The sequence below is a fragment of the Solanum pennellii genome, chromosome 8 (genome assembly GCF_001406875.1).
Source record: "Solanum pennellii chromosome 8, SPENNV200".
NCBI lineage: Eukaryota > Viridiplantae > Streptophyta > Magnoliopsida > Solanales > Solanaceae > Solanum > Solanum pennellii.
In genome coordinates this window covers 56,963,101-56,974,489 of record NC_028644.1, presented here as the reverse complement: position 1 = coordinate 56,974,489, position 11,389 = coordinate 56,963,101, and the positions used below count along the sequence as shown (strand labels likewise).

Sequence of the window (11,389 nt, the reverse complement as noted above, 5' to 3'; positions counted from 1 at the left end):
AGTGAAATTTAGCAAATAAACTCCCATTATTGATTTTTTCAGCTTCATCAAATGAAATAAATCCATTCGAAAATTGTTCAGTCTTCGAATTGACTTTTATCCTCAATGACCTCTATGTTCTTCATAAATGCTAGTTCGAGGTCCTTATGCACAGATAAGAAGTTTGGTTTAGCTCCATTAATTTTCCATTTATAATGTAGTAACTTTGATTAAGTTGAAAAGACTTGTTCCGTGCATGAACATCTTTGTTGAAAAGAGTTGTTTGTATTTTTGTACCCTGTGGTAAGGACCATAGTCATTAGAATCACAAAACAAGTCAACATATTACGCAATGAATATAGTAAATATTAAAATAAAGTTACCTCTTCGTCGAATAATATCAGTTTCCAACGAATACCCTCACTGTTTGCATTTTTATACTTTTTTGTTAAACTCCGTCGAATGACTAAGACCTTAATCACCCATGCTGTTGCATATTTCTTCAACTGTCTAATTGGTAGGCACTGGTTCTCAAGCTCTTTCAGGCTTGTTATTGTATTGTTATAGTAGCTAGGATGTAATATATATATATATATATATATATATATATATATGACGTAAATGCTATTTATTTTTATATAATTAGTGTTCTTTTGCTCTAACAATAAAAAGGATCAAGAATATAATATTCACCTAGCATGACTAATTCTTCTTTTTAATTTTAAAAGCGAGCAACTTCAACTAACTATAGTATAAATATCACATTAATTGAAGCAAGTTAATCCAAGTTGGAGAAATATTACCAATTTTGGTGTTGCCGAAAGCAAGAAACCTGTCAAAAGTATTAGAACATGAAGAGATAATAATTTTAATTTCAAATAGAAGTAAATCAATTAAAATGTAACAAATTATTATAACGGAAATATTGCAAATGTATCGACTTCAAAACGGAAAAGTCCTTGGCGGACATCTATTGGCATGTTATACAAATGTTTTATTTTGTAACAACTTAACTTGGTGCAAATGCTATAGTTTCCACTTCAGCATATATTAACAACAGTATACCTAGTAGTAGTTTATTTAATTAGACATTTGGAGATTATCTATTTTTTAATGTAGTGTACAGGAAAACAGAGCAAAAGGACTTGATTAGCCCCAAATCTCAAATATTAACTGATAAAAGTGTATAAGATGCATCAACCAAACTTAAGCAAGGTGCTTGTTTTCAGTAATTTAACAACTGATTATATTTGATTGCAATAACTGAATCTACCTATATCTAACTCAGTTCTTTGAAATCTCTTATTCAGGTAGGATATGAGTTTAAAGATCTTTGTTTTAATCCAATTGTGTGTGTACTGTGTAAATATTTGTTTTTCTTCTTCTATTATTAAAAATTGTACATCAAAAATCATAATTCCAAGCACCTACTCAGTGCCCGACATATGATTTGCATTAATCTTTACTCAGGTACGGGGAAGGAGCAACATTCAGTTGAGCATCAAAAAGAATATATGTGGGCAAAAAACTTCAACATGACATTGTTGAACAGTATGGATGAAGACTTGGCAGAAACTGCTAATGACAATTACCATCCATATGAAACATTGTTGTGGCCATTAAAAACAGAGATATATTGGCAAGGGATATGAGAAATGGAGAAGGAAGAGAGATAAATGCAAAAAGCGGACAAGAAGAGAAACACAAGAGCCAAGGGACATATGAAAGTGAGAGAGACTCAGACTCGAAGAGAACATTGAATGTATATAATGACTTGTTCCTTCTGATTGGTATGAATTTTGGTCGCCCTTGACTTTATCCCACTTTATTGATCATTACGCTAAGCCTTTGGATGATCCTCTAACAAACAATTGACAATTATAAGCATTTTTTAATTGATTTGATCCTAATTTTAAGGTGGTTAGCAAATTAAAAGTCAATGGGAATGGAGAATAGCGTCTAAAATTAGACTTGACATAGGTTGATCTTCCTTTGAGAGTTTGCTTAATAGTAAAATACTATGGCAGCAGTAAGATGTCTGAAAAAAAATACTATGGTAGCAGTAGAAAACAACTTGTCACCTACTTTCATATAAGACCATCTAAAATCTATTAAGAAAAAGTGATTGCAATGTGCGAGAAAACTAAAGGTGTAAATATATTTTCGATGAGCATCAAAATAGAGCAAAAGCAAAGCGGCCATATAAGACCGTATAAAAGCTATCAAGTAAAAGTGATCGCAATGTGTGAGGAAACTAAGGGTGTAAATATATTTTCGATTATCATCCAAACAAAGTAGAAGCAAAGCATCAAGGTTAGGAAAGTAGATTAACCTTAAGAAAACGCCCTCGCCTATTGTCCCCTACAACAAAGTGAAACACCTACAATATTGATAAACCACAAAGCAACATTTAACAGAAGTTAATGGTTAAAAGTAAAAAAAAAAAAAAAGAACAGTCCAGAAGATAAAAAGGAACTGAAGACTGCATAAACTCCAATGTATGTTTTCCATCACAGGTTATTAATATTATCCTGGATAAAACTTTCTACATACCTCATGTCACGAGCAGGATGAAATAATTTGGTTACCTATTATCGGCTATCTTATTTGTTAGTGCACATTATATGGACCAATATCATCTATCAAATGTCAATTCAAAGCCCATACATTTATGACTTTCCTTGATAAAATATATCTATTCAAAGAACTATGCAAGAAGAGATTAGTTAAGAATGAAGGCAATGGAACAATTCTGGATGAAGTTGATTACTAAATTGCACCATGGTCAATGGGTAAATTATTGCCAGATATTGTTGACACTAAATTGACACATTAATTTATTCAAAAGAACACTTTGTTGGCTGCTTTATCAGTGATTTTATGTCAAATCGTAATTTGAATCTTAATTTTTTTAATGTTTAATTGGCTGGGGGGTGATGAAATTTAATGATATACGATAACCTTCTTGATGATATCTACATGGTTTAATGAACTTGAGAAGGAATTCAAAAAGATATGAAATAAACACGGTCAAGTTAAGATGGCCATGTCATAGTTAGTTGGACTTATTTATAATACAAGAGAAATTAGATCTAAAAAATTGCGATGATGGGAAAGGGGTTAATAGCAATGGAATAGTAAAAGTAGATGCAGAGGATGAGGCAATCCACAATGCTGATGTAGTAGGGATTAATGGAGACCAATGTACATATAGGGAGTAGATTGAAGAACACAAAGAACCATGGATTAATATGTTTAGGAATAATCGAGCACAAACAATGAAATGAACTTGTCCTATTTCCATCCAAAAAATGGATGGACAAACAATAGTTCAGCTGGAAGAAAAGGAGGTTCAACTTGAAGAAGATAAATCAAACTGTACAAGAATTGCATATGTTATTGGGGAATGCCCTAGGTATAACACCATGAGGTATATAACAATGAATTGGACAGCAGTTATGCATCCTCTCCCATGCATTGGACAGGGAAAATAGTAATAGTTTGCTACTTGTGTGTTATGTGAGATAAAGGAGGATATATTTTAGTCAGTAGAATTTTAGAAGTAGGTGTTCTATTTCATGAAAAAAACTTTTATGGAAGTTCAGCATGCTGCGTTTTCTAATCATAATTGCTCCATCGGTTACAACACTAATTCTCTTATATATGTAATGATTCACCCTATCGGACAACTATTTATCAATAAAAAGCTTTGGATATTGATGAAAGAGAGCTTAAACTTGACCATCCAGATACAATGAAGAGTTATGGAGATTTAACAGTTTTCTACTACCGACTTCAACACACAGAGTTGACATTATAGTATGTTTACCTCTCTCTTCCTCATGGAAATTTCTGGAATACGAAGTAAAGTTTTAGAATCTCAGTGACATGAATGAGATATTGTATATTGGACCTTATACAATCAATAATCAACCTATCATACTAAAACAATGGCGTCCTGAATCACACTTTGGGAGTAAATTTTTAACAGAAATTCCTCTATGGGTAACTTTCCCTAAATTACCACTTAATTGTTGGGGTGTGGGATCTCTAAGTAGAATTGCTAGTGCTTTTGGATTTCCTTTATATGCTAATCATTACTGCTCAACTGCTACACTGTCAGATAAAAGGAAAGAAGCAGGGGATAAAAAATTATGTTTACGGTGATCTATGGTTATAATACTACAAGTAAAAGAGATCGCAATGTGCGAGGAAACTAAGTGTGTACATATATTTTCAATTAGCAGCAAAACGAAAGTTTCAAGGTTAGTAAAGTAGATTAACCTTAAGAAAATTCCCTCTCTTATTGTCCCTTCCAGCAAAATAAAACACCTGCAGTGTTTAAAACCCACAAAATAATATTTAATAGAAGTGAATGATTAAAAGGAAAAAAATAGACGAGAAGATAAAAAGGAACTAAAGACGTGTTATGCATCACAGGTTGTTCATATCATCTCGTTTAACTTTCTACTTGAGCACTTTGCATACTTTCACTGAAACGACAAAATAATAGTACACAGATAATGACACAACAGAGAAGAAATCACGACTTATTGCCCAAGAAACTATTGATGATATGCGAGCTTGGGATTACTCAACATGGTGATGGAAAACAAAACATGCAACTAGACCAATCTAAGGATTATCGTCCTTACGGATCAGAATGTGCATGAGACTCTTTGATTGTCCTGTCCTTCATTCATGATCACAGTTTTGGCAGTAACTATTATGCAACATAAATATTTACTGGATAATGATGAATTTCATTCAGGCACAGAAACGAAAAAAAGAGCTTTAATGGACAATAACATGTTCTTGGAGACATTTGCATAGATGAGTGAAGTATCTGAAAAGTTTTGGAAGAATGGATAATTTAAGGAATGGAACTTGAGTTGCAGAAAGAAAGGTTGAGCAGCACGACTGTTACAGCAATAGCAAGTACGTTGAACATGAAGGATATGTTTCTGAAAAGAAAAGAGCAGTCGCGAGGGACGATGAGCAAGAAGTGTATGTTTCAGAAAATTAATTAGGGTTGTCAAAAAATTAAAATTAATTTATAATAAATTAATATTAACTAATATTTCTAATAAAAAATATTGTAGGGTTAAAATGGTAAATCAACTTTGGATTAGGAGGTTCATACTTATTATAATATATGATATAGAATATCATTAGCTTGTAATTAATTTATTTAGTATGGAAGGAAATCTATAGTCATAACATTCTTCTTCATCTCTTCACAAAGCAGTTATTCCAATTCTTTTTCTTCACTTCGTCAGTAAAATTGTTATGGTATCAGAGAAGGATTCAATTTCTGTGAATTTTTAGCTTAATTTAAACACTGAATCCGCAGATCTTGAGGGAGCATCAATGACAAGAAAAATTTATCATGATCATCCTATGTATCTATCCCCTTCTGATGTTTCAGGAGCATTAAAAATTGAAATTCAACTCACAAGAATGGAGAACTACACTTTATGGAGCAGAGCAATGGAACTGACTGTTGACTAAGAACAAATTAGACTTTGTTGATTGAAACATCAAGCGTGCTAGTTATATAATCAATTCTGAGAAGAAACAATGGGATCGATGTAACGTGATGGTAGTTCATGGCTTATGAGCAAAGTAGGCAAGGAAATAATGAGTGGAATCCTTTTTCGTGCAGATGCAGCTTTAGTTTGGAATGGTATGAAAGGACATCTCGATAAAGTGAATACATCCAGAATTTTTCACTTGCATAAGGCAATTGTCACAACACTCAAGGTACTTCCCTTGTTTCAGTCTACTATTCCAAATTAAAGGATCTATGCGATGAATTTGATTCAATTATTCCCCATCTATCTTGTAATTGTGCACGATCTAAGGATTATATTGATAGAATGTTTAGGCAGAAACTTTTACAGTTTTAATGGGCCTAAATGACAACTATAGTCATGCTAGTAGTCAGATTCTCATGATGAGTAAACCACCTATTGTTAATCAGTGCTATGCTATGATAATTCAAGATGAAAGCCAAGAAGAACTAAGTGGAGATCATTATAATATCGAGGGGAAAGTTGATTCTAATTCCCAGTTCACTAATAGATTTGGAGGAAATAGTTATGAAAATCAAAACTCTAGAGGTCCATGAGTAGGAGGTTATGGTGGTTCTCGTGGCTCAGAAAAATTAAAATTTCATAAATCACAAAGGGTTGGACACTTGTATTATGATCACTGTGATATGAAGGGACACAATCAAGCTGATTGCAACAAATAGAAGTATTGTACTCATTGTCACAAACATGGGCACTTCATGAAAATTTGTTACCAGCTAAATGGTTATCCTGCCAACTATAAGGGAAAAAAATTAGCAAACAATGTCTCCACAAACTATGGATCTCATGTTCATATTGACAAGATGCAGCACTTGGGTGGAAGTACTGAACACCAAGTATAACAACACTATGAAATAAATTCAGGTATTGGAGATGTGTTGTTCTCTACATTGCACCCAACCAATACAATAAGATTCTTCAAATGCTGAACAAACCATTAATCCATGATGGAAATGCAACTGATTAAACATCTACTAGTGGCAAGGTCAATATTGCAGGTATTTTTGTAGGAAAATCTCAGTTCACTCGCTCAACCTTTAATTTTAATTGGATAGTTGACAGTAGAGCAACTGATCACATAATTGGTACTAAAAGCTTGTTGAATCATGGATTAACTGTGAAAAGTTCAGGTCAGGTGCAACTTTCAAATGGTGACTGAGCTAAAGTCAAACACTCAGGCGGTTCTCAACGGCAAGGAGGTAATGCAGTTCAAAATGTATTATATGTGCCAGATTTTAACTTCAATCTCCTTTCAATGGCTAAATTGACTAGACAATTACAATGTTGTGCTATTTTCTATCTTGATTTTTACCTTCTCCAAGATCTCTTCATTCTCTTCATTGAGAAAATGAAGGAGATTGGTGAAGAGGATGATGGTCTATACATTTGAAAATATTCTCAATTGTTAGATACGGGACAACATAAGAGTTTGACAGCATTGAAGGAAGCCTCAGCTGATGGTGAAAATTGGTATAAATGACTAGGTCACATCCCCATGAATGTACTTGAGAAGATAGATATGTTTGCCAATAAAAGAAATTTCATGTTGAATTGTTGTGAAATCTGCCCATCGGCTAGGCAAATTAGATTGTCATTTACAAATAGTAACTCTAGAAGCTCAAAATATTTTAATTTAGTTCATATGGATGTATGGGACCTTATAAGGTTGCAACTCACAGTAAAATGAGATTTTTTCTTACATTAGTGGATGGCTACTCTAGATGGACTTGGATATATCTAATGCATCTTAAGTCTGATATCTCTAGTGTATTGAAGAAACTTCCTGTTATGATTCAAAGTGAATATAATGTCCAAGTTAAGTGTTATAGATCATACAATGATATAGATTTTTTAATGCATGATAGGCAATGAAATGAGTTAATTTAGATAAGTTTTGAGTATAAATTTTGCAATTATTGGTCTACTTTTCATGTGTGTAGGATTGTTAATTCAACTGTTGAACATTATTAGTGAAAAAGACCAACAAGAATGATAAAGGGTGAACAAAAGGGGGAAAAAAAACATTTGCAAGTGATGTTTGTCCGCGTCCAGCAGAGCGCCCTCATGAAACAGTTGTCAAATATTTCCTCTTCGCGCGCTGGTCGCGTGCTCGGGACTCTCGGTGGCGCGCCCGCATGGTGGTTTTTTGAAGTTGCTGCCTCCCGCGCGCCATTCGTGCGCTTAGGTTTCTAATGGCGCGCCCGCGCAGCAAAGAGGCATAAAATAATTAAATGAAGGGTGTTTTTGGATTTTAAAGGAAACCCTATGATATATGATGTTGGATCTTTCCTTAAGGCGAGTTTATCGAGAAAAAGAAGCAGTGAGAGAGACGACAAGCAGGAGGAGAGAAAAACGCAATAAACTACTCTAATCTAAAACGAGAGTTGGGATTCAAAGTTGATGGCTATGTTCTCTTTTGTTCTTAGTAAACTTATTCTCATCCATGGAGTAATTCTTAGAAGGTATTTAACAAACATGTTGTATTGATAAATTTGTTGGGATTTTGATTTTCATTCATATGCTTGAACTTGTTTTGGGACTTTGAATTAAATTGCGACCTTGTTCATTATTTTATTTAATCGAAAGAGGAATATATTGGAGAATATTGTTGCATAGTTTTGTCAGATTTAATTAATATATTTTCTCTAAAGTAATCGAAGGAACTTGATGGTAATTATTAATTAAATCTCAACGAAAAATAGTTGAAGGACGTTACTTCTTTAAGAACAACCATTGACATGTTTTTGCATAGTAGAATCACTTGGGTATAATTGGTTTATTCTTTAACTTGAGATTTGCTCGGAAGAAATATTTAAGGCTTAAAGGATACTCTAATAAGCTATCGAATTCGAGAGAACCGATAGAACTTTAGATGTGATAAATGAATGTAGTCAAATCCCAACTATCATTATGTACTTGTTAGTCTTGTACCCTATCTTTTACTATTGATATAATCTTCATAGTTACCAATTGATTTTAATTATTATTTAGTCTATAAAAGTGGTTCATAACCACAATCGACTCTTTTCTTTTGATCACTTAAATAATAGTTAGCAAGATTTCATTGAATTATTATTTGTACCATTTCCTGTGAAAACGATCTTTATACTATACTATCTTTGACTAGCGAAACACTTACCTTATAGTGTGTTTGATCTCTTCAACGCACAGGTGGATGAGTTGTTTACTTCTTAGAGTTCTTGTCCATATACACCCCAATAAAATGTTGTAGTGGAAAGAAAACATAGACATGTAATGGAGATTGTAAGAGGTATCAAATTTAGGGGCAATTTCCAATCAAATTTTGGGGTGGATGTGTTCTAGCTGCAATTCATATCTTTAACAGATTCCCGCCAATGTTTTGAGTAATAAATCCCTTTTAGAGATGATGTATAACAGACCCCATGACTTGTCTTATATGAGAGTGATTGGATGTATGTGTTTTTAGTATTCTAGACATTCTAATATTTATTATTATTAATTTTTCTCTTAATACCCCTAAAATTAAGTGTATTATCTACTGCCCATTGAGGACTTTTCATATATGGCCGTTGGAGCGACTAACTATTGCATTAGTCCATTAGAAGTTAGAGTCACATGCATTTCAGTTTTGCAACAGATGCAAATGCCACTGATGGATTTAGTGTCTACTTATTGTCATTCATTATTCTTTCTCCATTACTTTATGTAACCTATGTAACTCCTAGGCCATTTACCTTCACTATTTACTACATTATTTATCTTCCTATTCATTACTAGGAACACTTCTTGTAGTATAAATAATGGTGTTCTTCATTTGGTTTGGAACATACATAACACACAAACCAAGAATATAGAGTGAAAGAATTAGTCAAAAAGAGAGTTCTTATTAGTTGAAAGGAGGTGTTTTTCTTTGTGGAGCTTTGGACTCAACTCTTGTCCAGAGTTATTGAGTTATAATTTGTGAAGGTTGTTGTATCCTGGAGGGGACAAGTCAAAGAGGACTAGTGTTGGACCGGTGAAAACATTTGCAGCAGTGGACTTGAATCTTCTTAAAGAGAGCGAGATATCCGCGCCTCAGCCTGAAGAGATTTATTCCTTCATTTATTTTCAATTGTAATCTTGCAATTTTATTATCTTGTAAGTTTTTTTTCACTAACAATTTTAAGGAGATTCAACATGGCTACAATTAAAAAAACCGCGGATGTCAAGATGGGAGATCTTAACAAGTCATTTCGGTTCAATGGTAACCATTTCAAGAGATGGAAAGGTAAAGTAATTTTCTACTTAAGTCTTCTCAATGTTTCTTATGTATTAACTGAGAAGAATCCAAATAAAGAAGACATCACCTCTATGAATGATGATGAAACTATTTCTCATCTAGAGAAAGTGGAAAAGTACGATGGTGATTTCTATAAGTATCGGTGTTATCTTCTTAATTGTCTATCTGATAATTTTTATGATTATTATGATAGAACTTACTCTAGTGCAAAAAAAATTTGAGAGGCATTGCAGAGTAAGTATGATACCGAAGGAATTTCAAAAAACTATGCACCACAAACAAAAGGAAACCTCACTTGAAACCTTGATAATGAAAATCCGCATGGAAGAAGAAGCAAGGGCCAAGATGCACTTTTACAAACAAAAGAGAACAACATCACTTCGAAGGTATATTTAATTACTTCAAATAATGCTACTCTTAAAACTCACAAAAATACTTCTTTAAAACCTAGGAAGAAAAAATTCAAGAAAAATAATGGTAGACATCCCAAGAAAAATAATAGTGAAAATCACCAAGCACAAAATCAACAAGTTCAAGAAAAGGGACCATGCTTTGTTTGTGGCAAGAGTGGGCATATTGCTCGATTTTGCAGATTTCGAAAAGGTGGTCCTAACCCTCAGGCAAGCGTTACCGAAGAACCTTTTGTGGTGGTGATTACTGACATGAACATGGTTGAGAATGTTGATGGATGGTGGGCTGATTCCGGTGCAAACCGTCATGTCTATTATGATAAAGACTGATTTAAAAAATATACTCATTTTGAGGAGCCCAAAATCATCATGCTTAGTGATGCTCACACTACTCAAGTGCTTGGAAAGGGAGATGTTGAATTGTGTTTTACTTCTGGAAGGGTATTAACATTGAAAGATATACTTTATACTCCTTCTATGAGAAAAAATTTGATGTCTAGTTTTCTTCTTAATAAAGCAGACTTTAAACAAATTATTGAATCTGATCAATATGTAATAATGAAGAAAGGTATTTTTGTAGGGAAGGGGTATGCATGTAATGGGATATTTAAGTTGAATGTTGAAATGAATAAAACTTCTACTTCTGTTTATATGCTTTCTTCTACTAATTTTTGGCATGCTCGTTTGTGTCATATTAATGATCGTTATGTTGGAATCATGAGTAGTTTAGAATTAATCTCAATGGTTAAAAAGAATTTTGAAAAATTTGAGGCTTGTAGTAAAGTCAAGATCACTAAAAGGCCTTATTTTCAAGCTGAAAGAAAAACCGATTTGTTAAAATTAGTTCATACTGATATTTGTGAACTTGGTGGAATTCTAACTCGTTGAGGTAATAGATATTTTATCACTTTCATTGATGACTTTCTTAAGTTAACATATGTTTACTTGATGAAAAATAAAAGTGATGCTTTTGAAAATTTTAAAACTTATCTCCATGAAGTTGAAAATCAGTTTGGAAGAAACATAAAAAGAATTAGAAGTGATAGAGGCCGTGAATATGAATCAAATGAGTTTAATTATTTTGTTAGATCATTGAGAATAATTCATAGAACTACTCCTCATTACTCTCCTTCATCTAATGGAGT

At 33.1% G+C, this 11,389-nt stretch overlaps 1 pseudogene; it reads left to right on the top strand.

The window, feature by feature from the left end:
- The first annotated feature begins 4,859 nt into the window (after positions 1–4,859).
- LOC114078440 lies at positions 4,860–6,109 on the top strand (annotated as a pseudogene).
- Positions 6,110–11,389: the final 5,280 nt, after the last annotated feature.